Source organism: Leuciscus leuciscus (genome assembly GCF_965113295.1).
Source record: "Leuciscus leuciscus genome assembly, chromosome: 9".
In the NCBI taxonomy this organism is placed as follows: domain Eukaryota; kingdom Metazoa; phylum Chordata; class Actinopteri; order Cypriniformes; family Leuciscidae; genus Leuciscus; species Leuciscus leuciscus.
The window spans coordinates 9,303,514-9,329,031 of NC_138733.1; the positions used below are offsets into that span (position 1 = coordinate 9,303,514).

Here is a 25,518-nt window from a genome sequence, read left to right on the forward strand (position 1 = left end):
CAATTATTTACAAAGAGCAGTTTCTGCTCATTGCACCATGACATTAACCATTCATTTAGCGCAAATAATCTGCTGAACTTTTCATGCCCTAGTCGGTACGTGGGAAGCGGTCCTGACACAATGATCGTTGTTTCAGGCGATGTGCTGCGTACCGTATCGATTAGATTCCTGAAGTCTTTCTTCAGAATCTCCGTCTGGCGCAGCCTGATGTCGTTCACTCCCGCGTGCAGGACCACAGTTCCGACGCGCTCGTCACCGTTCAGGATCTCGGGAACGCGAGCAGCGATTTCAGAAACACGAGCACCAGGAAAGCAGTGACTGTGCACCTTACTTTTACCTAACGTAGCGTGTACATGCCGAACGATGGAATCGCCGATGATCACAGCATCGCGTTCTGTTTCGCGTAGAGGGGAGAAGCGGTTTTGTGTCGATAACTCGAAAACCGGGAGGGTCGGAGAAAGTCTTGGTCTAAACCTGACTCGCGTCTTCCGCTGCGGAACCACCCAGGCTTCGTGGTGGCGTGTTGGAGCCGGAGTGAACGAGACCATGGCTGATTTCGACCGATGCTGAGGAACGCACGGAGTAGACGCGGTCGGAGTCAGCGGGTTAGTAACGTTAAACACTGATTTGTGTGCATCGGCGCGTGATGTTTCAAGAGCCAAACACCGGTCTCTCAGCTCGGCCTGTCTCAATAAAAGGTTGTGGATCTGTTTCTCAACAGCTTCCAGCTCAGACTGCAGTGCGTGCAGCTCAAATGTGTCCTCACCTGCACCAAGCGGTAGACTACTTACATCTGATATATTCGACATTTTAACAGATGGACAGTGAGTTAGCAACGAAGCTACCAGTGATGCTATCAATATTAATACTAATTTATATTATAAGTTTGTTTGTAAGTGAGTGTGGAGAAGACGCGTTCAGCCGTGATCCATGGACGTAACCTCTAAGAGTATGCAGCGTTGGATCACTAATAGGCTTGAGACGCGTCTGCTCAACAGTCCGCGTTGTAACTATGAGGTTTTTTAGGTTTTTTAGTGGTAGGGGTGTAGAGTAGACGCACGATAGGCGAAAAAAATTAAAATGTTTGTTTATAAGTGAGTGTGGAGAAGACGCGTTCAGCCGTGATCCACGGACGTAACCTTTAAGAGTATGCAGCGTTGGATCACTAATAGGCTTGAGACGCGTCTGCTCAACAGTCCGCGTTGTAACAATGAGGTTTGAGCAGTAACATTAGTGCTTCTCAGTGAGGAAAAGTAGAAAATGTTCGTTGTAAGCGAGTTTAAAGAGAAAAATCAAGAATTATAAATCAAATCGATAGAGCTCCAAAAACAACAACGCATTCAGACGCAACGCATGATAATAACAGGACAAGACATTACTCACCGTGTTTCTTACTCACCTGAGCTTTTCTGAACTCAAAGGCGCGAGCGCGCGAGAGAAAATAAATAAATAAAAATAGCTGAGCGCACACGGGTGGCGCGTTTACAGGCTAGCGAATTACTAGCGTGTTGTGCTGGTAGTAAGGTAAGCTAGCGATGTCAGGGTTGGGTAAGCTGTATTTAGTAGTAATATAAACAACTAGAAATTGTAGTAAATGATGGTTCAAAACAAGGAAATACGAGGCTAAGATGGAGCTTACAGCACCGAAGCAAACACACTCACAGCAGGCAGCGAGAAAAATCAAGAATTATAAATCAAATCGATAGAGCTCCAAAAACAACAACGTATTCAGACGCGACGCATGATAATAACAGGACAAGACATTACTCACCGTGTTTGTTGAGTGTTTCTTACTCACCTGAGCTTTTATGAACTCAAAGGCGCGAGCGCGCGAGAGAAAATAAATAAATAAAAATAGCTGAGCGCACACGGGTGGCGCGCGTTTACAGGCTAGCGAATTACTAGCGTGCTGTGCTAGTAGTAACGGAAGCTAGCGATGTTGGGTAAGCTGTATTTAGTAGTAGTATAAACAACTAGAAATTGTAGTAGATGATGGTTCAAAACAAGGAAAATACGAGGCTAAGACGGAGCTTACAGCACAGAGCAAACACACTCACAGCAGGCAGCGAGGCAGACAGGAGCAATCCAGTGAGTTCAGTGAGCGGCTGAGAGGAGCAGCACATTCCGTTGACCACACGCCAGCTGGCATGGACATGAATGAGCTGCGCATGTGCACGCTGTGTTGCCACGGACCAATCAGTGATCACTTATCAGCTTCTCCTTTGTTTTAAATTAAAACCATTTAATTTGACCGTTTTTTTTTTCTTGTCATGCCCTTATATTACTCACTATAACAGGGCTGTAGTTCATTCCGGTTTCTGAACTCTGACTTCAGATCGTATATTAGAGACTGTACATTGTACTTATCCATACACGTTAGTCTGAGGAAGGGCCGCGAAAGGCCCGAAACGTTACACTTTAATACATTTTCTAAATGGAAGCTCTCCGGTGTGCGGATCTTTACTTTGTTACTTGCATTATATATGAGATCCAGCACCCGTACTTGACTGGGATGTGCGTGATTAAACTGCTTCTTATGCTACTTATCCATTCACAACAATAAACTTCCTCAAACTTATATAGGCCTACACATACAAAAACGCATATACACACAATATAAATTCAACTCTATTAAACACATACACATAATACAAATATAAAAAGCGCATATACACAAGTAAATATAAATATAAATACAAATACACACAGCCAGAACATTACAAACATTTAAAATGGCAAACACGTCACACTGATTCACAAAAGTACTGGGAGTTAATCCATGAATTTAAGGGGTGGCTGAAGCCCTATGTGGGCAATGACACAAGGGCTTACTGTCTGTACTGCAAGACAGAATTTTGTGCCAAGTTGTCGGATGTTAGAAAGCATGCATCAACTCAGAAGCACAATGAAAAGTCCAAGCCCTTCAATCAATCTAAACAAACAACATTACCATTTGCTCCAAAAACGCAGACTCTTGCAAACAGGCAGAGGCAACAATGGCAATGGTGATTTAAGAGCACTGTTCCTTTTCTGTCTTGTGACCACATGTGTAAGGCATGCAAAGCTACTTTTTCAGATTCCAGTGCGCCCCAACATTTTTGGATGCACCTAGTGTACCGAAATGATAAATGGTGTTGGCACCATATTTCATTAAAAGACTGGTGGCTGATATTGGTGACCGCAAATACAGCGTCCTTCTTGATGAAAGCACCGATGTAAGTGTCTCAAAGTACCTTGGAATCGTAATTCGGTATTCATTTGAGTGAACGCCACGTCTCATCCTGTTTCTCCGAATCTCAGGTTCCGTTCAGCTGAATTATTGTTTGTCGTTTTCATTCAGAGTCAGTGGTGAAGATCAGATTCAGTTTCAACTGTTCAGCTTCATCATGGATGCAACTCAAACATCCAGAGATGAAGATGTTTATCCAGGTTGCAGGAATTTTGAATAAACTCCAGATAAAATCATCTTTAAATTATAGGCAAGAAGATGTTTGTATTAAGTTAAAAACTTTAATTTAATTGAAAAGCATTACACCAGACAGTTTTTTAATTAAAATACCTTTTAAAAACTTGTTGTCATGAATACATGGTTCATGAATTCACGGTCTCTTTCTCATCTCGTGTGATTGTTGTTGTGTGTGTGCGTGTGGGCGTGGTCAATGATCTCTACCGCTGATCTGCGGTGACATCTGCATCTCATCAGTGGCGTCAGCTGCAGCTGATCAACGTGCCTACTTAAGTTCACAGTTTCATAATTGCTGAGTCCCAATTCGCATACTATCCGTCCTAAATAGTATGCAAAACTAGAATTAGTACGTCCCAAATCGTAGTATGTTGAAATGAGTATTCCAAAGATACCCGGATGGTCTACTATTTCCGGTTAGAATTCGAAGTGCAGATCAATCATAGACTGTAAAAAATATGGACAAAGCGTCTGTGACGTCACCCATAGACTTCTGAAGAACGGTTTTGAGGCCGTTTATGGGGGGTATGGGCGGCGCCATATTGCAATACAAATGTTCAGAAAGGATAACTTACAGGTATGATGTGTTGTGTCAGATCATGGCCGAGATGTCAAATTTCAGGAATTCCACTCGGCGCAGCCTATGCTCGTTGTCAGCTGTCAATCAAGCTGTGAATCGCGCCCTTATTTGTCATACATTTTATATCTAAATACGATCTAAACTAACGAGTTAGAAAAAAATTCACCCCCCTCACAGTTGTCAGGCACTCGGAACCTATCGAAAAATACAATAAAATGTCCATGGGACCAACCTGTAAAAACATGAATTTATGCTGTGAAAACGGACATTTTAACATGGGGGTGTATGGACATTTGCTCCCTTTTGGGACCTTCCCCTAGCGGATTTTCGATGTATTGCAGTTTTTCGCACTTCCGGGTAGGCTTCATTTTTCAGATTAGAATGTTGCCGCTTGAGATCAATGCACACTCTAACGGCTAATATTGCCCACAACCCATTGCGTGCGGGAGGGAGGAGCGCAGCTTTGCGGTGATAGTGGTGATGTAAAGGCAGTCGGATGCAGCAGCGGAGATGCGCCCTCAGTTTTTAAGTGTAAGAATTCAAATGTTTAACCGTAATTAAAGTTATATTTTATTGTCTCGCAATATTAATGGGTTTATGTTGTGCCAATAAAGCACCGTGTTTATCTTGTAGTGTCCGATGAAGATACTGAGCGCCTCATTGCAGGCTACAAAACAATAAATAAAAAGGCTCTAGTACAGTGTCATGCAAGTGTCTTTTTTATGTATTTCTTTTGATGTTTATGTCTGACTTATTTGTAGTAATACTGTGGCTGTACAAATGTTAACTTTATCAGTCCAACCAAATAAACATGGTTACTACACTTTTACCATAGTAAAAGCATGGTTCATTTTCATCGGGGTATTTTTAAGTATTATACATAAGTATAAGATTAAGTATAAAATACGTTAAACAATAGTTACACTATAAACTTTAAATATTTTAACTCAGAAAATAAGTAGCTTTCGTTACACATATTTGCACATGAACGTCAGAACCAGCCGCCTCACAAACGACCTGCGTTTGGTCAGAGAATGTCTAATAGGAAGAGAATTGGCACTCTCTGGTTACTTCCGGTTTCTGGACTGGCTGCAGTAACACGTCTCTGTCCATGCGGGGGCGCTCGCAGGCGAGTGCAGAATGAATGGAGGTCTATGACGCTAAACCATCAAAATCCACTTTTCTCAGGATATAATTTTTTGTCTAGTAATTTGAATGTTGTATTCGAAAGGAGATGCAAAGAAATTACACATTGCTGGGTGTTAGATTTTTTAGAGTCACTTATTTGCTTTAAAAAGTATTTGAAAATGTCAATGACCTCATACACATCGTACGACCAGAGATACTGCTTGACGGCAATCCTTCAGTCGCTTTGGTGCTTTCGCGCTCGGCACTTTCTTTTCTCTCGAGGCATCGACAACACAGCTGACACAGGTAAATACACGTGCTAGAAGAGTTTTTGTTTTGTTTGTTTCTGGTCCCGCTTCGGATGCCACGATGCCATCAAGCGGTATCTCTGGTCGTAATCAGTCCTCCACTGACCAATCAGCGTTCATTAGCAGAATGCTAGCGTGTTATGGGCAACAACAACTCAACCTGTAAGAAATCGAAAGGACATAAGTACTCGTTCATTCAATTTTCGACCTATAAACCATGTTGAACTTGCAAAACCTAAATTAAAATCTGAGATTTCTCAACGGCAATCGGGTGAAAGAGACAAATTTAGCCGTCTAGCCCCATAGACTCCCATTCAGTCTGCACTCGCCCGCGATCACCTCCAGTGGAACTCTAATGGAACTGCAACCAAGATCGATACAATGGGGCTAATAGGAAGTGCCAAGGCTCTCCGTAGACGGGCTCTGGTTTGGTTGATCTACGACGACGCCCTGCTTCACTCCTACATTTGGTAAAACACATTGTAAATGTATTGTGAAAAAAAATTGGGAATTGTAAATGAAATGATATTGGATATATACACGGGTTTCTTGTATACAAACAATGCCGGATGCGCGCGCATCCAGGAGGCAAAAAAACGCTATCTGTTATGCCGAGTTCTGTAATAAAAGAATAAAATAACATTGTAATTAACGTAGATTTCGCATTGTTTGTAATTTTTTGTTGACTCAATAATAAACTGCAATTTCAGAGTTGGATCTGTTTGTTTGTGTTTCATATTAATATAACATTATGTAAAAAGTCCAACTGTTTACGAATCAAAATCCGGACATACTGTAATGCATGTATGAATTATCATGTTAGACTAAGTTAGTAATGTAATAGTCAATGTTAGCAGTGCAGCATCTATAGAGCCCGAATTTGCTTTTATATAAGTTAACCTTGTTTACGTTACTTTACGACCTGCAACATTTCATGACTGCACACATATAACGTTACTTACTGTAAATCAAAGATTTGACGATGGATTATGTGCTGTCATGAGCACATACTAGAGTTTAACTGCTCAACCAGTTATGAACAGTGAAAAAAATACATGTTTATTTTTTCAAACAGCTATTTAGATCGCAAATTTGACATTTAGTATACCAAGTGTGTAGTATACTACAAGAAAACATTCAAATAAATGCTGTTCTTTTGAATTTTCTATTCATCAAAGAATCCTAAATAAAATATGTCACAAAATAAGAAGCAGCACAACTGTTTTCAACATTGATAATTATCAGAAATGTTTCTTGAGCATCAAATCATCATATTAGAATGATTTGTGAAGGATCATGTGACACTGGAGACTGGAGTAATGATGCTGAAAATTCAGCTTTAATAAATTACACGTTTTCTTTTTGAATGCATTTTAAAATGTATGTTCCAATAATATTTCATAATATTCCTGTTGTACAGAATTTTTGAGCACAAGAGACTGCTTTCAAAAACATAAAAATCTTACCAACCCCAAACTTTTGAACAGTAGTGTATACATGGATTTCGAATAAAATAATGATATATATCAGGCCATACAATTGCTGGCCACTTGTCATCCACAATCCAAAGATCGTCATGTATTGCGTAGGGATCCGGCAAGATCTCACCATTGCTGAGAGTACGTTTTTTAATATTATCGCCACGTACATGTGTGAAGTCATGAAATGTTGCAGGTCGTAAAGTAACATAAACAAGGTTAACTTATATGCAAATTCGGGCTCTATAGATGCTGCACTGCTAACATTGGCTGTTACATGACTAACTAAGTCTAACATGATAATTAGCATTTTGACTTAGCGACAACACCACCACTATGCTACTAGCCTACCCTAAACCCTTTAACGTTACTCTGGTACGAAGGCCGCGGGTCTTTTCTGCCTCCTGGTTGCGTGCGCATGCTGTGATGACGTCGCCGAGAAATCCATGTATAAGAATGAATGAAATGTAAAATGTTTTGTTAACAGTCGCGGTGTGCGTAACTAGGCAACCACGTTCTCGTTTACGTTGCATGACGTCATCGAAGTATGTCCCAGAACGTGCATACTCTTTTGTTACACACTCAAAAGTATGTACTTTTTCATCACAAAAAAAAGTACATACTTTTAGGTCGTAGTATAAGTAGGCGAATTGGGACTCAGCCCTTGTCTTTGTCAGATCGTTGTGGAGTATTTCTGTGTTCATTCCCATTCCCGTTCCCGTTTCTGTTTGGCGTCGGTGTGTTCCTGTTGGATTGTTCTTCGTTCTGTGTCTGGAATTCTCACCTTGCACGTCACGGACATCTTTCAGCCTCAACATCATCATCACCATTCAGCCTCAACATCATCATCACCATTGTTGCCCATTGAGGTCCCTGCGCCATTCGACTGCCTCCGTGTTTTGTGTATGTCTGTTTACATCTGACTTATCTGTTAAACTTCCAGTAAAGAGTTTTACTTGCATTATTGCATCCTCCTGTTTGAGTCGTTACGCTTATATTAAAATATTATCACCATGAATTATACGTTTTTTATGTTATAGTTCAGTTCATTAGAAGAGATCAGAGCCAGAGCCCAGCTGTGTCTATGAGGAGATCGTCTTGGGTATTATAATACGTTTTAAGAGTGAAGATACACAGGCTGGTCTCAGGTATTTCATTTCTATAAAAATCTGATTATAGTATGGCATTTTATATTATCAGAGCATTATATATTCTACAATAAATTAATAATGTAAAAGAATGTTTTATGTAATATTTTAATGCATACAGTATAGCAGTGGCGTAGCCACGAGGGGGCCTGGGTGGGCCTAGGCCCCCTCATTTGTATGTCCGGCCCCCTCAGATTTCTGATGGCTTAAAATAAAATAAGAAAAATAAGAAATTATTGATGTGTTAGTCTAATTGATAGATTGATCAATCAAAATACTGCGCGGTAAAATGCGGCTGTTTTCAAACTTGATTTGACGTGTTGTGCGTAACCTACGCTGTCATCTTCGCGTGAGAGTTCATGCGGTGAATGGCAGCGTTGTGCAAAGTACAATATTACGCACGAAAAGATGAGCGAGAAGGAGAAAATAAGCCATCTACATCTGAGTTTGCTTCAGCTTACTACAAGATGACAGCGAGTGAAGCGGCTAGGAGACAGAAACGCACATATTTCATCACAGGAATAGCGGTGAGACTTCGACTCAGATCGGCACAATGCGCAATGACTTGTTAAACAGTGATTACCACATTTCCTGTATTGCCTATATCTGTTGTATATGAAGAGTTTGGTTTCAAAACGCGATAAATCCATTATGATTAATTTGAGTAATAATATGTTTTCTTTACCAAGAGAGTGGAAAGATGAAAACCACTATTTTTTGTTTCAAACTTTCACATAGCATATTTTAGGTTATAATAAGAACATAACAATTTCAAATCCATATTTTGATTTTCAAATATTTATTATAAAAAAGGATTAGTTTCCCCCCAAAATGCAATAAATTCATGACACCTTTTTTTCCAAAATGCAATTAATCCATTGAATCAATATAAAAGTTTTTCATATTTTAACTGTTGAAATACACAACAAAGTAAGTTGATCCACATATGACAGCCTCTGAACTTGGTCAATACTAATCTTATATAGCCCTAACTTACAGGCACTGGACTAAAAATAGCCGACATTAAATCACCATCGCTAAGAAATACCTCCTGAACTTTTTTTTACGGCGATCAGCTGTAAAATGGCTTGGTCCTGCTCGGTTTTCGTTGACTGAGTAAAACAATTAAAAGTTTTTCAAAAGATCCCCTGGGGTCAAAGTGTTAGCGTGACAGAAGTTTGATGCTGTCGTGTGAGAAGAACAAGCAACAGTCGAGATTTTTCCTCCTCCCGCGTGCCTCATCTTCTTAATCATCTCAAGTAGCCTATTAGATTTCGATGGCTTACGTTTCTTCCCCACCGCAGAAACCACCACAAGGTCACCAATGCCGTCAAAATTATTATTATTATTTTTTGTGGATCACAAAGTAGAAGGAAAACTAGGATGCCGGGTTTATTCAAAGCGCCGCCGTTACGGTTTACAGAGCGTGGAATGGTGCGCTGACTGCGCGGATATCGCATTTTACGTCAAATTAAAAATTTACTTTTCAACACCGACCAGAATACAATACAGATTTTTGCGGGAACTAAAATATATATATATTTAACGTTTATCGCGTTTTGGAACCAAACTCTTATTTGCTGAGTAAGATGACATCATTGACACTTTTTATAATCGCCCTCGTAGGCTACTTCATGTAAAAGATAATAATCGCCGAGCTATGTCCTGTATAGTTGCCCCCTCATTTTAAGATGGGCCCCCCCAAAAATAAAATTCTGGCTACGCCCCTGCAGTATAGTGTTGCTCACACAGAGAGACATCTGTGAAAGAACTAATTTCAATGTACAATTCTTAAGTGTAAATTAAATAATCATGAAGAGTGGTTGTTTGCAACCCGTTAAGCGGTGTGGTTAAGGACAGTAACCACAAAACTGACCTTGCTGCTTTAAACCTTAGTAACCTTAGTTTTACTGAGATGGATGTAGTAAAGGACAGTGATCACAAAACTTACCATGCTTTTACCAAATTATTGGTAATTTTAATGTGATATTTGTTGTAAATACACAGTAACCACAACACATACCATGCTTTTAGCACAGTAACCTTAGTTTTACTGTGATATGTGTAGTAAAAGGATAGTAACCACAAAACTTAGCATGCTTTTACCTCAGTATTGGTAGTTTTAAAGTGATATTTGTTGTAGATGCATATTAACCACAACACTTACCATGCTTTCAATGCCTAATAATGTAAAATCCAATATTTGTAAGGTAAATCAGTACTTTTTCCTTTAAATAACCCTATATATTTTCCATAATGATATTTTATTTTCTCTTTTTTCAGCTGAAAAGACCAAAAGGGCCTTTCGGACTCAGTCAGCCCATTATTGTATGAGGAGAAGTAAACGGAGGAGACGGACAGCTGCAAAGGCAAATATTCGCAATGGTATGTATGTGTTGGTTTTAACCCTTAATCAAACATTTTATCAAGCATTTGTTGTTTCTTAAAACCTTTTCTTACAAAACCCATAGCCCAATCAGTACAAACATAGTCTCAGAGTCTTAATAATTCACAAGATTTAACAAGTTGTCAAATTCGTACAATACTCTTACATATTTGTACACTCGTACACAATCCTGCAGCTTTTACTCCTACTGTTGTCATTGGCTACTGCCTCAATTCCTGTACATATTTATCGCAATATTTGTAAATCAGTTGCGCCCCTTCTTGGAAAGTAGTCGGATGTCCCACGCACTGTCAGAAACTTTATATTAATTGCATTGTATTCTTTAAAATTATTACAAATTGGACCCTGTCTGTTCATGTTCCAATGATACATGATGTGTCTCCACACCTCATAACCTTCCTCTGTTTGCAAGAGTGGAAAAGCTAATCTTACTTGTCACATGACATCAGATACTCGATTATTTTGTCGTAATCAGATCAGTTACACTGCTGATACCTGTCCCGTTTGCATTTAAATCATTTTATTTTTAAACAAATTCATATGATTATTGCTTGCCATTAAAGACATACTTTTAATCATGCCCACATATCAGTGAACTTATTACATAAATGCATTTTAAATTTAATTATGCAAAAATCTTTACAGAAATAAATCCTACTGTTATATATAAACTGACTACTTGCAAGTAATGTATTAAAATTACCTTCCTTTCTGTTTTGCAGGATTACTTAGTCCTTTTTTAAAGATCTCTACAATATCAAACTCAACAGCTCTTTTAAGAGCCAACCCTCACAAGAGCTACTAGTGAGTCGCAGCGAATCTTGCCGTGATCAGCCCTTCCCAGGTAAAGTTTCTAGAATATTGCAATCAGTATTTACTCATCAAATGCTCTCTCCTGAATCATATGGTAAATTAACTGAATTATAATCGTCTTAATTTGTATGTTTTAAGAACAATAGTTATTGCACATAGAGTAAGTCGAGACTTTCTTGTTTTACAGCAGAGAAGGAAGACCAGTCCTTATATCAACGCAAGCTAATCGAATAAGTCCTTTGTTTCGGTGAGGAAGGAACATCTGGTGCCCAAAGAAGACAGAAAGGTGTGCGAGTCCATTGGTATGTCTTATATTGAAACAATGCTGTAATATGTTGTACATAATTTTATATTGTACAGGTTATCACTTGGTTTTTGACCAAGTGAAGCTCTTGAAACAACTGACAGAAGAGTATGTTGTCTTGAAAGAAATCAAGCATCACTAGCAAAGGCTCAAAAGAGACCATGTCTTTCTTAAAAATCTTTTAAAATAGGCTGCTGTTGATATGGGTAAAACTGTTTTTGTTCAGTACTTAGCTTATATTATGTGCTGCAATATTATATATATATATATATATATATATATATATATATATATATATATATATATATATATATATATATATATATATATATATATAATACTTCAATGTGTATATTATATAATGTACTGACTGCTGCTTCGTAAATTTAAATAAGGAACTGGCAACTCTGGCCCTTTTGCGTTCTCCTTTTTGAGGTTGAGAGTCAACCTCCAACCCTAATCGAGCACACCTGAAAATTTTAACCAAAGTCTTCAGGTTTACTTCTAGACAATAGGCTGGTGGGTTTGAGGTTGGAGCTAAATCTGCAGGGCAGTGGACGCTGAGGGCCAGAGTAAACCATCACTGCTTTAAATCATGCAGAGCATAAGCTGACCCGACTGTCCATTAAACAACTTCATTTGAATTGTTTGTATTTTTTGTTTTACTGTCAGACCAGGACTGGAGAACGCCTGGCATCATGGGATGTTGAGACTTCTTCCTCTGGTTGAGAAAAAGCTACACCACATCAGTGATCACATCTTCTGTTCATCTGTTGTACTGTAGGGTACAACTGAACAAACTGTTTAGACGAGGAAGAAGAACACAAACACGATAGAGACATGTACAGGGAAGAGCAAGAAACCAGTTTAGCTGTGATAATGAATCATCATTTTTCAACACAATATCAAATCTGTTTTCTGTAGGTGACTGAATATGTCATGATTCTGCCTTCTTGTCTCTGATTTTCCCTGGTCTTGAGGCAGGATCATGACAGGCCCATGTTTTGTGTGTAAGCACATGGCCATTTGTTTGGCTGTGTGCTTGCGTTGTCTCGTCATGTAACCCCGCCCCCTTGTTATCTCATCTTGTTATCATTATTGCTTTACCTGTGTCACCTGTTCCTGATTAGTTTGCTCCCTATTTTATCCCCTTGTGTTTGCTGTCCTGTGTCGGTACATTGTCTATCCTTGTCTGATACCCTCCGTGAGTTACCTGAAGAAAGCCTTGTCTTGTTAGAAGTATTTGATCCTGTCTTTATTGTCTAAGTTTATCGTCTGAGTGTTAGTCTAGTGTTTTCTGTCTTAATAGTTCATCCTGTCTTGTTTTACCCCCTCGTGGGTTTTGTTTTCTGTTTTTGTGTAGTAATAAACCCTTGTAATGTCTGCAAATGGTCTGCGATTGGGTTCTCTCCTTCTAAACCATAACAGAATGTACCGACCAATACTGAACCCAGCAGACAGTATGTCCTTTCCTGCCAAGCGACAATCTTTTGAAGGGACCCGGTTGGTCGTGTTTCGCGGGATCCGTGGAGGCCGCAGTAGAGGAGGTGATCGAGGGGGTTCTACAAGGTCTTCTTCTGCTTCGCTACCTGTGGTCCCAGAGGGTCGCGTCCTGGCCGTTGTTGCCCATGGTGATAAGGCCGGTTCCACTTCTCCTGAGGCCCCTTCTGCTCCCATTGTTCTCCATGGTAAACGAGGGAGACGAGTTTCCTGGGATTCCCCGTCTGAGTCTTCCTCGACCGAGTCAGCGCTGCCCGAGAACGCCATCCCTGCTCCTGTTACGGTTCCAGCTGAACATCTCCAACTGGTCGCTAGCCCAGCTACAGATTCGGCTTCGCGTTCAAGGAGAAAGAAGAGGAGAAAGGGAGCCTCTCGCTCGTCATCTCTAGCTACTGTAAGCGCTGTTCCAGAGCCCGCTCCTGCAAGCGCTGTTCCAGAGCCCGCTCCTGCAAGCGCTGTTCCAGAGCCCGCTCCTGCAAGCGCTGTCCCAGAGCCCGCTCCTGCAAGCGCTGTCCCAGAGCCCGCTCCTGCAAGCGCTGTCCCAGAGCCCGCTCCTGCAAGCGCTGTCCCAGAGCCCGCTCCTGCAAGCGCTGTCCCAGAGCCCGCTCCTGCAAGCGCTGTCCCAGAGCCCGCTCCTGCAAGCGCTGTCCCAGAGCCCGCTCCTGCAAGCGCTGTCCCAGAGCCCGCTCCTGCAAGCGCTGTCCCAGAGCCCGCTCCTGCAAGCGCTGTCCCAGAGCCCGCTCCTGCAAGCGCTGTCCCAGAGCCCGCTCCTGCAAGCGCTGTCCCAGAGCCCGCTCCTGCAAGCGCTGTCCCAGAGCCCGCTCCTGCAAGCGCTGTCCCAGAGCCCGCTCCTGCAAGCGCTGTCCCAGAGCCCGCTCCTGCAAGCGCTGTCCCAGAGCCCGCTCCTGCAAGCGCTGTCCCAGAGCCCGCTCCTGCAAGCGCTGTCCCAGAGCCCGCTCCTGCAAGCGCTGTCCCAGAGCCCGCTACTGCAAGCGCTGTCCCAGAGCCAGCTTCTGCAAGCGCTGTTCCAGAGTCTGCAGTCATGAGGGCTGCAGAGCGAGCAGCGGCCGATTCAGCTGCTAAGGCTGTTTTGCGGTCGGTTTCGGCGAGCCACGAGATGCCGATTGTCATCGCTGCAAGAGCCTTGTCCGAGTATCTGTCCAGTCTAGCCAAGATTCTGGAGATGCCTGTCCCAGCTGATGTGTCCAGTCCTGTCCCAGCTATTGTGTCCAGCCCTGTCCCAGCTGATGTGTCCAGCCCTGTCCCAGCTATTGTGTCCAGCCCTGTCCCAGCTATTGTGTCCAGCCCTGTCCCAGCTGATGTGTCCAGCCCTGTCCCAGCTGATGTGTCCAGCCCTGTCCCAGCTGATGTGTCCAGCCCTGTCCCAGCTATTGTGTCCAGCCCTGTCCCAGCTGGTGTGTCCAGCCCTGTCCCAGCTGGTGTGTCCAGCCCTGTCCCAGCTGATGTGTCCAGCCCTGTCCCAGCTAATGTGTCCAGCCCTGTCCCAGCAGATGTGTCCAGTCCTGTCCCAGCTGACAGGAGGATGTCTGTGTCCAGTCCTGTCCCAGCTAATGTGTTCAGCCCTGTCCCTAGTTTTGTGTCCAGCCCTGTCCCAGCATCACAGTCTACTTCTTTCTCCACTCCCTTACCACCTGCCTCACCCATTGTCTTCGCTCCGCTGCCGGCTGCAGCTGTTCCCTCTGTCACCACTTCACCCCGGACTGTTTCCCCCAAGACTGTTCCTCGTGTGTCCCCATCCAAGTCTGCCCGGACCCCTCGCCCTCAGCCATCGTCCTGTCCACCCAAGACCACAGTCCCACCCACCCACCCTGGACATTCCCCCATGAACTCTGTGTTGTCTCCGCCTCCTCTTCCTTGTTTTTTATTTTTATTATGTCACCCCAATCCTGTCATTGTGTATTCATGTCTGCCTTTATTAGTTTTTGTCATGTTTTGTTGGTTTGTGTCCATGTCTCAGTCCGTCATGTCACGTGTTTAGTGTTCCCTTAGGGAGCGTCTGGAAGCCGCTCCTTAAGGGAGGGGTTCTGTCATGATTCTGCCTTCTTGTCTCTGATTTTCCCTGGTCTTGAGGCAGGATCATGACAGGCCCATGTTTTGTGTGTAAGCACATGGCCATTTGTTTGGCTGTGTGCTTGCGTTGTCTCGTCATGTAACCCCGCCCCCTTGTTATCTCATCTTGTTATCATTATTGCTTTACCTGTGTCACCTGTTCCTGATTAGTTTGCTCCCTATTTTATCCCCTTGTGTTTGCTGTCCTGTGTCGGTACATTGTCTATCCTTGTCTGATACCCTCCGTGAGTTACCTGAAGAAAGCCTTGTCTTGTTAGAAGTATTTGATCCTGTCTTTATTGTCTAAGTTTATCATCTGAGTGTTAGTCTAGTGTTTTCTGTCTTAATAGTTCATCCTGTCTTGTTTTACCCCCTCGTGGGTTTTGTTTTCTGTTTTTGTGTAGTAATAAACCCTTGTAATGTCTGCAAATGGTCTGCGATTGGGTTCTCTCCTTCTAAACCATAACAGAATATGATTTTCTGGCACTCGTTTTGTTGCTTCAGCAGCTGTGAATGGATTCATATGATGTTAATGTATTTTTGAAGACACATTTTTATTTATCTTGAATTTCATTTGTCTTTATGCTACTTTATCAACTTTATGCTATGTCCTCCAATAAAGTGTTGTGTAATAAAGTATGGTGAATATTGTTTATTGAAAGTGGTGTTTGGTACAGTAAATAGAACATTTTATTTGATGCATTTTAATTTCTTATTTCTTTAGTTTAGTTCATAATTTAAAAACACCTACATATAATTAATTACCATGATTCTTTTACTTAGGAGATAAAAAAAAATTTGATATGGTGAATGATATTTGGGACAACAATGCAACAAAAGTTGCACATACTTGCATGTATGCCAGTTTTCAGTGAAATAAAGTGAAGCTATGTGAATAACAAGAGGCTGCAGTGGGCTTTCTTGCTATAAACACTTCAAGCATAATTGAAGATGATCCATGTTGATCATTCTAGTATATAGACTATAGACTTCAATAACCCCTATGTGTTTTAACATGTTGAAGACCTTTCTCAAACACAAAACTAGTCCCTATTTTATTTCTGGAAGCTGGGATAAATAGGCAAGCAATATTACTGAATTCAAATATAAAATAGATATTAAAGAATACATGAAAAGAACATTTCAGTAATCACACTGATAACTTCTATAACAAAGTAAAATCTCCAGAGAAGTCATTCAACTCATTTGATATTTACAAGGAAAAATATTGATTAATACCTTGATTATAATCACTCATTACATATACATTGAAGCAGCAGGGGATTCCAATCCACCCCCTTCACATGCATATAGGCAGCAATCAGAGGGGGTGAAAAGGAAATGTTGGCACTGTTTTTTGTTTTTGTTTTACTGAATGGTGCATTATCCTTGTGTAATAGTAATAGTGTGTGTAGATCTGTGTAGATTGTACAGCCAAGCTACAGAAGAGCAAACAAATGCACATTTCAAATGGCTGTAACTCAAAGTCCGGTTATTGTATCAAAGAGAAAATCGGCAGGACAACTGCTTATGCTTTGTTTAATAAATAATGTTGTGCACAGTTTTCAGACATATATGAAAAACTGGCATAAAGGTTTTTTAAAAAGAGCTCACAGTAAAATATCTAATTTCAGCCTGTCCCTCATATATGTCATGAAGGTTTGCACAATTAACAAATTTAGATATCCAGTTGTCCATTAAATTTATTATTTATTTAACATTTATTGTTTCATTACTAAACGTTTTAAACTACATTACCCACATATCTCTGTCATTCTATCAGTGGAACAGGAAGCATGGTACTGTAGTTCATTGAAATGTGCAGACATGCTTAGGGTTAGGGTTGGGATCTCAGTAAAGGAGTAATTTCTCACAACATAGAGACATTTTATAGTTAACTTAATGTGTAACTAACGTAATAATAACACCAAAACATACTTTGTAACATAAAGCGCCGTTTTATATGGGTTAAACGATAGTCCAATCAGAGCGAGTTCTGCGATAAAGTCACAGCCAATGACAACCCAGCTGAACAGATGCGTCACACTTACTTGCCCATTTATGGTAAATGATGACAGATCTCTTCTGGTTCCGGCTGCAGGGATAGATACCATCTAAAAACGAGTTCACATGATCAATGACACAAATTTGCTTATTTGATTAGACTGATGCATAAATACATTTGAAAGAGAAACTTTTTTTCTAAGCAATGGCCTACAGCAGGGGTAGTTTTGCAGTATTTTAATTAAAGATAATTGCATGGCCTACTAAAGTGCTTCTAACATTTACAGTGTATGTATATATCAAAGGTATTCAAAATGATACAAAAGCATCATGAATGCACACAATTTTGAAAGCATTTTCCAATATTTAATGTTAAACTGTTTGAAGACATTTGTAGTGCCAAAACTACTGAACAACAGTATACAAATCAGTTATCAATATATATATATATATATATATATATATATATATATATATATATATATATATATATATATATACACATACAGGGGCAATCTATTATAGTGACACATAGAGTAATGTTAAAAAAATCGCTATGATGAAGTAATATTTTTACAAACCAAGAGATGAGATTCAACTTTGTTATGTGAAAATATATTTGTTTCTTCCCTATAAAGAACAAATAGGCAAAAACATAAGCACAACATTTTACATTCTCAACTTTAATTCTATATCCTTGTGATTATTGGTCACTTTTATTGTAACTAAATGAAAGGCAACTTAAAATAGTTAATGATTATAAATGTCAGCAAGAAAATGCTTCTATAAAATACATTCACGGGTATATTACATTTACATTAACCAGGTAGTGATATAATGATACCATAGATGTAGTTATGGTGGACATTTACTATAGTGACCACATCTTAATTAGAGGTGGGCATAGATTAATTTTTTTAATCTAGATTAATCTAGATTAATTTTGAAATTAATCTAGATTAATCTAGATTAAAATGGCTCATTTGAATTCTGCCGAAGGCATTCAGAATATGTTTGCTACCCAAATAATGACTATAAAAGTAAGTCTTTGAGAACGGGTTTCGCAAGCCAGGTGGCGCATTAGACCAGGGGCTCATCTCCTGTTTCCAAAATGCATCATAAACTGCTTGAGAAAGCTGTTCTACTCATAGACTGTAAAAGGTTACTACTGTACTGTTACCGTCCGTAGGCAACATTAGGTAGGCCTATGTTATTATCAACTACTATAGGCTATCAATTAGGGATGGGCGATATGGCCTAAAATCTATATTGTGATATACATTGCAGCCTCTTGCGATAACGATTTACAGTATATTATAATAAAACCATTTCAGAACAGATTACACAGACCCATGCTAAACAACTGCTAAATGTATTTTTTTTTAAAGGGTGTATGTAGTTTTGAGAACATATATTGTGCAAAACTGTAAGTATACAACATCATTTTGCAGATAAATAAAATTTAAGTACACTAGCTGCAGAGACTTAAGTAGGTCTAATGTTTATTATGGCTTGGAGCTTATGAAACCCCAAATTTAAAATTAGAATATTGTCTAACTGATGTCTTTTCAGTTAAAAAGAAACACAACAACGATTCTTAAAATCGAGATGATGTGCTACACCACTAAGCAAGGCTGGATTAGTACCCCCAGGGGCCCCTGGGCACTGAAGCTCATGGGCCCCCTCCCCTACCTGACAACCACACCCTCCAAAGGAACACACACCAGGTGTGGGATTTAACATGCCAATCACTATTGATCAAAAGCTAAATGACTAGTTCACAAGACAATGATACGAAATACATTTTTCTGAAAAGTATGGCTGCACGATTTGGGGAAAATGTCATATTGTGATTATATATTGCGATATGTGATTGCGATATAGTAAACAAATGGTTTCATGAGTTAACTTGCTTATTTCTCAAGTAAAATGCACACACAGATTAGTGATAATGCTGAAATTTGTAGCCCATTTCTCAACTCAAACTAGAAACAACAACTAAATGCACTGTTTTCAAATTAAAATAAATTCAATATTGTTATTTGTCTCAATAATACAAGAGTTAAAAATAAATGTCATATTTACCTGTGCCTGTCAAACAGGTAGACCTAGGACATATACCGAAATTGTCAAACTGCACTGCATAAATTAAATATAGACTAATCCTTATTATAGCAAAAAAAAAAAAAAAAAAACTTTAGTCAACAGCAGTGAGTCATTTTCTCTGTTCTTTTTGTTCTTTGATTAACTTTACTGACAGAAAGCTTTATTGGCTGCTGTCTCTTTAAGACCAGCTGACGGAGACGCGGCTCTCGCACGCGCCTCATTCTTTCACAACTCTTGACGTTCATCATAAGACAGCTCTTATGTTATGAAGATACTCGACAAAACGGACATTTTGGCATGATTGTGTGTGTTATTGTAAGTTCAAGCACGAAAGGTAACTGTATTCTGGCGTGCTGACCCCACACACTCTGTATATAGTTTGCTGCTGCTCGTCTGACGGCTTAAACCCGAACCAAGTCCAAATAATGGATGTTGCACCGATCTTTTTCACCAGCTTTCACTTTCAGCCGTGTTTACTTAAGATGACGACGAATATGCGTTGCAGCCGGGTTTACCTCGCGGCCGCGGGTAGATTGCGTCATCATAGCTTGTGTAGTATATAGAGCCATCTCCCAACCCAACTTGGAGAATAGATTAACGGCGATATTTTTTTTATCGCGCGATAAGAGTCTCGCGTTAACGCAGCACGTTAACGCCGATAACGGCCCACCACTAATCTTAATACAAGGTTTAATTAAGCTAAATGTAAGACATTAAGTCCATCTAAATGTAAAGGTAACAAACTCAGAATAAAAAACTTTCAGCACCAAAAACAATTACAAAAATATTGATTGTTTTCAAAAGGTTTTCCTGAACACTCTCATTATCTTCAATTGTTCGGACAAACACCTGCTATATACACTTGCAGAAATATACATTTGTCTATTGCATCATGAAGTCACTGCATGACTAGAACTAATGGATGGCAATGAATATGTCCTTTAGCAAAACACCTGATGAGCACTGACACTTTTTTGATAAAGGCAGACATCAAGTACAGTTTATGAAGCTGAAAAGAGAAAACAAAATGCTTTAACAATATGGAAAAAGATAAATCACTATTTTCAATATTGGTAGGCCTACTGCATATATCAAACAGATGACAAGGAGGAGTGGGACTTCACATGAAGACTTTCAGAAACTGAGACAGAGCCAAAGGGTGCATCTCGCTGGACACATGTTGGATGATGTTGTGAGTTTATCCATAACTGTGGGATATTTTTCTGTAAAGAGAGTTGCATAATTAAATGTTAAATGCATTTATGTAATAAGTTCACTGATATGTGGGCATGATTAAAAGTATGTCTTTAATGGCAAGCAATAATCATATGAATTTGTTTAAAAATAAAATGATTTAAATGCAAACGGGACAGGTATCAGCAGTGTAACTGATCTGATTACGACAAAATAATCGAGTATCTGATGTCATGTGACAAGTAAGATTAGCTTTTCCACTCTTGCAAACAGAGGAAGGTTATGAGGTGTGGAGACACATCATGTATCATTGGAACATGAACAGACAGGGTCCAATTTGTAATAATTTTAAAGAATACAATGCAATTAATATAAAGTTTCTGACAGTGCGTGGGACATCCGACTACTTTCCAAGAAGGGGCGCAACTGATTTACAAATATTGCGATAAATATGTACAGGAATTGAGGCAGTAGCCAATGACAACAGTAGGAGTAAAAGCTGCAGGATTGTGTACGAGTGTACAAATATGTAAGAGTATTGTACGAATTTGACAACTTGTTAAATCTTGTGAATTATTAAGACTCTGAGACTATGTTTGTACTGATTGGGCTATGGGTTTTGTAAGAAAAGGTTTTAAGAAACAACAAATGCTTGATAAAATGTTTGATTAAGGGTTAAAACCAACACATACATACCATTGCGAATATTTGCCTTTGCAGCTGTCCGTCTCCTCCGTTTACTTCTCCTCATACAATAATGGGCTGACTGAGTCCGAAAGGCCCTTTTGGTCTTTTCAGCTGAAAAAAGAGAAAATAAAATATCATTATGTATAATATATAGGATTATTTAAAGGAAAAAGTACTGATTTACCTTACAAATATTGGATTTTAATATGCATATATTAAATCACATTAAAACTTCCAATAGCTTCCAAAACTTCTTTTTACTACACTTATCACAGTAAAACCAATGTTACTGTGGTAAAAGCATGGTAAGTGTTGTTTTTACTGTGCTTACCACTTTGGAACTAATTGTACTACTTTAAACCTGAAATGAATATGATTAACTGATTGGAGGCCTGGCTAGGCCTATAGCACGTCACGTGACAGACAATGTTTAATCACCCTGTTTTGAATTAGAAAGTAATGAAACGCAAAACCTCCGTGGAGATGACAGATATAATGCAGTGACTGAACATGAGCTAATCTGATTAATATCGACAAACAGAACATGCATTATATCAAACATTATTACTAGGAAGAAAGCGTATTTACACTACTTACCAACATCTGGCACACGTGAACTGATGCCAAATATCGCGATGTGTTGTGTCGGAATTTCCTACTGATAAAATTCGCGTCTGTTTTTGACGCCGCAGGTTTCCCATTGAAAGCAACGGAGTTCCAAATTAGTCACAGAGTGACGCGAGGGGCGCCTTTGGAGTCCTCTATGTGACGCCGGGGGCGCTTGACCATGCTTCAGTTTTTGACGCCTTGGGAGTGAGAACGGGTTGTTGTTTTATTGATAAATGTGACCCTGGACCACAAAACCAGTCTTATGGGTAATTTTTTTAATTGAGATTTATACATCACCTGAAAGCTGAATACATAATCTTTCCATTGATGTATGGTTTGTTAGGATAGGACAATATTTGGCCGAGATACAACTATTTGAAAATCTGGAATCTGAGGGTACAGAAAAATCTAAATATTGAGAAAATCTCCTTTAAAGTTGTCCATTTCTATTGGCAATTGTGCTGCATCCATTCACAAAAATAAATGTTTTATATATTTAAGGTGGGAAATTTACAAAATATCTTCATGGAACATGATCTTTACTTAATATCCTAATGATTTTTGGCATAAAAGAAAAATCTATAATTTTGACCCATACAATGTTTAACCTGTTAACTGTCACCCCCCTTTTTTCGAGTAGACATGAAAATGCACATTTCAAACTTAAATGGTTGTAATTAAAGAATGCTTTGGAGTATAGACGTACAATTGGTCTTGTTTTAAAGAAGACATTTGGCAGATTTTTGTAGAAGTGAAATAAATTTAGAAAGTGAAACAGAAAAAAAGTTATAGAAGTTTGAGTTTATGGAAATGTACAATGTAAAAAAATGTATTATTCATATTTTATATGAAATATATATTTTTAAAACCTGGGTGACTCTAAAACTGCTAAAAAATCAAAGTAAAAAATCTGAACAAGTTGTGTTTCAAAATTTAGGTTGATATCTCAAAAAATGAGCTTTCAGTAAGATTTTGTTTGGGCGCAGTACCAAACTTTTTCACTAGGTGACAACCAGACTCCATTACTGCCCATATAAGGGCGCCTCCATTTCCATATGTGGTTTGAGTGATCTGAACCATTATTTCCACAATTTTCATGCAATTTATGAAGTAGACATTCTATTCAGAAGTAATATGGGAAGTTTGGCAGATTTTGATATGAATTCAACAATAAAAAGAACATGTTTGTGCGCTATAGCTCGCTGCCACATCACAAATGGTGAATCTATAATTTTTTTCTTCATATTTGAAACATTTTCAGACCCTTTTTTCTAAAATAATTGAATGGATGCTATCTTTTGAACTCTTGGCATGAAAACAAACAGGTTTCTACCATTCTTTCATGATTTTTCATGTTCATTGCTATTTCAAAATAAAGGTCTGAACACGCCTTAGGAATATGAAAATATTCTTGTTGCAAATTGATAAATTACGGCTCCTCTGTAATTTATTTTGAAAATCAGTCACCAAATATGAAAACTAGAGATTGTGTAGCATGATTTTTCATGTTCATTGCTATTTCAAAATAAAGGTCTGAACACGCCTTAGGAATATGAAAATATTCTTGTTGCAAATTGATAAATTACGGCTCTTCTGTAATTTATTTTGAAAATCAGTCACCAAATATGAAAACTAGAGATTGTGTAGCGCGTGGCTCGTTTTCTAGATCTTATAAATTTCCGATTATGGACCAGACTCAGAAGATTTTCGGGTCGACTCACTGAAGCAAAACTAGCAAAATATATATTAATAACAAATTCAAATGAACAAATCACTCAAGACTACTGGACTGCAATTAATTATATAAAAGGTAAGTATATTTTCTCTTTGTTGGTTGTCGGAATAATTATAGAAATGAAATAAAGATAAAACAATTAAATGACGGAAATATACAGTATTTCAATTAAATGACATGTACCAGAGAAACACAAACAAAATTTCCCAATGTCACTTTTCTAAATCTCAACCTCAATATTTCAATTTCAGATTCAACAGTTGTTGTCTCAATTGCAAAAATAAGTAATAAGAATGTTCATCAAAATGGAAACAGTTGAGTCCATGAAGAAGAAAAAAACTTGAATTCTTGTCTTCACGAAAATCCAGGTAATATCCAGGTAAATTGGAAAAATATGCAATGTGTGTAGTTCTGTCCTACCCACTCAGAAACTTTGTTTCTCACAACACTTTTTACAGGTTTCCAGGGACGAAGTGATGGGATGGCTCGCCAGTCCAACCAGGGATAGGAAATCCACAGCAGGACAGAAATCACGGAATCAGAACGGAACCTCAGCAGCAATTCAGGAACTCTCAACAGAGAATTAGATAAAAAAATAAATAAAAAAAAAACCCGGCCTTGAAAACAAAGCCAAACACAATTATTAGTATCTCATTCAAATAAACCTTTTTAAACAATCAAAATGACTCTCTTCAGTCATTTAAATACATATGCATGCTAATCACCATGTGCTCGATTAACACATTAATCTATATACAGAGCTAGCAAGCTAGCACCGCATGGCACACACTTCCCAATAGAGAAAAATACACAATCTCAACAAATAATACATCTCTGCATTATTTAACGTAACTACATACACTCACATAGTATATTATAAAACATTTTCAACATTTTTTCATATTATTACCCACTTTACCGATGCATTGCTCACATTACTATTACAAAAACAATATTCTCATTAGTCAAACACACTTCTCATAAAGAAAACAGTACTCACCAAGGAGAAATATGGATCAAGGAACAAAAGAAAAGCAATTTTCCAAAGGAAAGATTCGAAAATTTCTCCTATCTCTTCAGTAACTTATAGTTTCTGCACGGCGCGCTCAATTTTCACGAGGCACACGCGAGCTCTCTAAAGAACCAATAACTCATAAATCTACTGTGCTTGTTAATAACTTATTGCTAAATCATCAGTTTATTCTGTCTTAACTTACTCAATTAATTAAATATCACTCGTGTCGTTCACAATCTCTTATCTCCGGTCGCGTCTCAGCTTGATACCGATCTTTTTCTGCAAACTTTTTCTCAACTGAGGGCGGAGCTAACCTTTCACCTCACCAATCAAATTAATTCAGAAACATTTTTCTATTCTTTGAATTATTTATAATAAGATAAATAAAATGTATTTCTTATTCTTCACTTACTATTAGTTTCATAGCGATATGAACAAACTAATGCAAATTATAATTACTAGTGACCCAAATTAATGACCTGGGTTACACTTGTAAGCTTTCAAATGATATATGGTTTGTCAAGATTAGTTTAGGTTTAGTATAGGATATTACTGTTTTAAATATGTAATGGATTTGGGCCCACCGGTGGGCCCGTGACAGTTAACAGGTTAAATACAAATATACCAGTGCAACATAATACTGGTTTTGTGATCCAGGGTCACAAATGCACATGTAATATGTTGAATATATGGCAAGTATGTTTAACTTTAAACTCTGTTATAGTTCAGTTCATCAGAAGAGATCAGAACCAGAGCCCAGCTGTGTGTCTATGAGGAGTGATGCGTCTATGATTCGCCCAGTAGATTTTAAAGGTATAGTGGAGGATTTTCCCGAATTTTAGAAAAGAACCACCCTCTCCACTTTTTGAAAAAATGCACATACGCAACACTCTACCTGCTCCCGAAAGGGAACGCCTATTAAACGTGTGCCCGAGAGAGCATGCACAAGCCTAGTTCTCCTCATGCACG

The 25,518-nt window shown here is 39.0% G+C and overlaps 2 long non-coding RNA genes across 2 annotated transcripts; one reads left to right on the forward strand and one right to left on the reverse strand.

Moving 5' to 3' along the window:
* The first annotated feature begins 10,457 nt into the window (after window positions 1–10,457).
* LOC309506473 lies at window positions 10,458–15,943 on the forward strand. Its single transcript, XR_014208781.1, has 5 exons — window positions 10,458–10,490; window positions 11,235–11,356; window positions 11,513–11,627; window positions 12,302–12,565; window positions 15,746–15,943. It is a non-coding gene; the product is annotated as an uncharacterized lncRNA (long non-coding RNA).
* A 4,047-nt stretch (window positions 15,944–19,990) lies between these two features.
* Window positions 19,991–22,015, reverse strand: LOC309506491. Its single transcript, XR_014208802.1, has 3 exons — window positions 21,788–22,015; window positions 21,200–21,301; window positions 19,991–20,532 (listed from the first exon to the last, which is right to left on the reverse strand). It is a non-coding gene; the product is annotated as an uncharacterized lncRNA (long non-coding RNA).
* Between the last annotated feature and the right edge of the window lie 3,503 nt (window positions 22,016–25,518).